We start from the raw sequence: 3,293 nt of genomic DNA, 5'->3' as shown, positions 1-3,293 counted from the left end.
CCTCCCGCAGGTGTGCGGGACCTTTGGCCCGCCAGGTGCGGCTCAGCTCCGGCTCCTGCCATCCCGGCCACGGAGCGCTCTTGCTGGGCCTGATGGGAGTTGTGGTTCAGCGACACCTGGAGGGCAAAAGGTCCCGCACACCTGTCCTGCCAGGGAAGCGGCAGGTGGCACAGAATAAGCCTTCTTACCCCCTGAGAGCACTTCAAATCGATTGTGTAGTTCTATACACTCAGAGGGATCCCTGGACCTTCTGCTTCGATGAGTCACGTTCCTCCATACATCTGGCTCCTGTGTTGGGGAACTGACCTCCTCCTCAGGGATGTCCCCTGTCTCCTACTTGGTGCAGACAGTGTGCTCTGCTACATCCAAGAAAAGTGTAGTGGAGTGTAGATACATGGGCCTGAAGTTGCTGGACCTTGTCTTCTAGTAGGGCAATCAACTTGCAATTGCTGCAGGTGTAGCTGCCTACATCCTTTGGCAAGAATACAAACATTGCGCAGGAATTGCAGGTGACCGCACCTGTTCCCTTACCCTCCATCTTGAAAAGCTTGAAGTCAGGGAAGAAGAAGAAGAAGAAGAAGAAGAAGAAGAAGAAGAAGAAGAAGAAGAAGAAGAAGAAGAAGAAGAAGAAGAAGAAGAAGAAGAAGACAACGCCTAGGTCTCCCTCAATAAACATTTTATGTGTACTGTAGGCCACTCAGAGCGTCTAGGGAAACCAGCCAGATGGGTGGGGTATAAATAATAAAATTATTATTTGGTTTTTCAAATTCCAGTTTTACAATCACATATACAACATACAACATAAAGACAATATTCTATAGAATCTCCTGGGCTTCCCTCCCCTTTTTGGGTCCAATTGTTAATCATTTCCTCCTGCATCTTAGAATCATAGAATCATAGAGTTGGAAGAGACCACGAGGGCCATCCAGTCCAACCCCCTGCCAAGCAGGAAACACCATCAAAGCATTCTTGACATATGCCTGTCAAGCCTCTGCTTAAAGACCTCCAAAGAAGGAGACTCCACCACACTCCTTGGCAGCAAAATCCACTGCCGAACAGCTCTTACTGTCAGGACGTTCTTCCTAATGTTTAGGTGGAATCTTCTTTCCAGTTTGAATTATTGCTTCGTGTCCGCTGCCCTGGAGCAGCAGAAAACAACCTTTCTTCTTTATATATTTGAACATGGCTATCATATCACCCCTTAATCTTCTCTTCTCCAGGCTAAACATACCCAGCTCCCTAAGCCGTTCCTCATAAGGCATCGTTTCCAGGCCTTTGACCATTTTGGTTGCCCTCTTCTGGACACGTTCCAGCTTGTCAGTATCCTTCTTGAACTGTGGTGTCCAGAACTGGACATAGTACTCCAGGTGAGGTCTGACCAGAGCAGAATACATGGTACAGTACTATTACTTCCCTTGATCTAGATGCTATACTCCTATTGATGCAGCCCAGAATTGCATTGGCTTTTTTAGCTGCTGCATCACACTGTTGACTGATGTCAAGTTTGTGGTCTACCAAGACTCCTAGATCCTTTTCACATGTACTGCTCTCAAGGCCAGGTGCCACCCAGCCTGTATTTGTGCCTTTCATTTTTTTTGCCCAAGTGTAGTACCTTACATTTCTCCTTGTTAAAATTCATCTTGTTTGCTTTGGCCCAGTTGTCTAATCTACTAAGGTCATTTTGAAGTGTGATCCTGTCCTCTGGGGTATTAGCCACCGCTCCCAATTTGGTGTCGTCTGCAAACTTGCTCAGGATGCCCTCAAGCCCATCATCCAAGTCATTGATAAAGAAGTGTGCATGCACACGAAAGCTCATACCAAAATAAAAACTTAGTTGGTCTTTAAGGTGCTACTGAAGGAATTTTTTTATTTTACTTCGATCCAGACCAACACGGCTACCTACCTGTATTGATAAAGATGTTGAATAAGACTGGGCCCAAGACAGAACCCTGTGGCACCCCACTAGTTACTTCTCTCCAGGAGTGTCCTATAAGATGTTATTGAGGCTCCGTCACGAGCACGCCGCCATACTTGCTCTAGCCGTCTGAGATCCCACTTCATTTTCCGAAGCTCCTTGGTAAACCAGGGCCCCCGGTTTCGGCGGGGTCACAGAGGGCGCTTAGGTGTGATCTCATCGATGGCCACCAAGAGCCGGTTATTCCAGTTCTCGATCAGCTCATCTAGTGAGCCGCCAGGAGGAGCATAAATACATTTAAATTAAAACAACACACCCACCCCTTGAAATAATACATAAAAAAACTCCTTGCAAGAGACCACAGATAGCTTAAGGCCAAAGGGCTTGGAGATGAGGATCGCTTTTGCTTGGCTCCTGAAGATCTGTAGTGAAGGTAACTGGAGAGGCTCCCTGGGGAGAGCATCCCACAAGTGGGGAGCCACCACAAAAAAGGCCCCTTCTCCCGTTGCCACCCTCTGGACCTCTCGTGAGGAAGAAGGGCTTGGATGACAGTCGCAGGGTCTGGGTTCATATGGGGAGAGGTGGCCTCATGGCATTGCAGTCCTGAGCCATTGGAAGAGCTGTGCATGGGGTGGGGGTGCCCAGAAGACCCCCTTGCTGCCCCTCCTTGCTTTACTGCTAAGAGCTATGGGGCGTCTGGATGGGTTCCTGCCTGCTCCGGACGGCCCAGCCCTTCACTTAGGGCCCAGAGGCTGGGTTGGGGCCCAAGTCGCTGCAGGGGCCCGTCTCTGCCCGGCTGTGAGTGACAGACCCTTCCCCTGCGGCAGGTACGAGGAATACGTGGATCAACAGTACAAGGAGTATCTCAAGGACCAGGGCAAGGTGGACTCGGTGAGAACATCCAGGGGTGTGTGTGATTTCAAATGCACAGCCAGCCCCTCTTGGGTAGGGGGAGTCCGGGCTCTGCGTCCCACACATTCAGGCTCCAAATGGCTGTGAGTTTTCTTGAAGGCCCTTCTAAGGAACTGACCCCCCCAACCTGCCCCACATGAAACCTGCCATGGGAAGAGCTGCGTGGTTAACCAGCCAAGCCCAGGGTCAGGGCCTGAACTCAGGGTCAGGGCCTTCTGGGGGGGGGTCTCTGTGCCAGAACAAAAGGTGGCAGCCTCTGGGTTGGCTTTGGAGAGGCTGCCCCACCCACCAAGACGCAGGCTGGTTTGGCCCCCCCTGCCCATCTGGTCAGTGCTTCCTCCCCCCCTCCACCAGGTCGGGGTCCCGTCTCAGTTGAGCTGCCCCCCCCGCCCCTCTCACTCCGCGCGATGTCCTCTTCAACCTGGTGAGTCTCCCCCCCACCCCAGTTTAATGTTCCCCACTGCGT

Source organism: Zootoca vivipara, chromosome 3 (assembly GCF_963506605.1).
Source record: "Zootoca vivipara chromosome 3, rZooViv1.1, whole genome shotgun sequence".
In the NCBI taxonomy this organism is placed as follows: Eukaryota; Metazoa; Chordata; class Lepidosauria; order Squamata; family Lacertidae; genus Zootoca; species Zootoca vivipara.
This window is presented reverse-complemented; position numbering follows the sequence as displayed.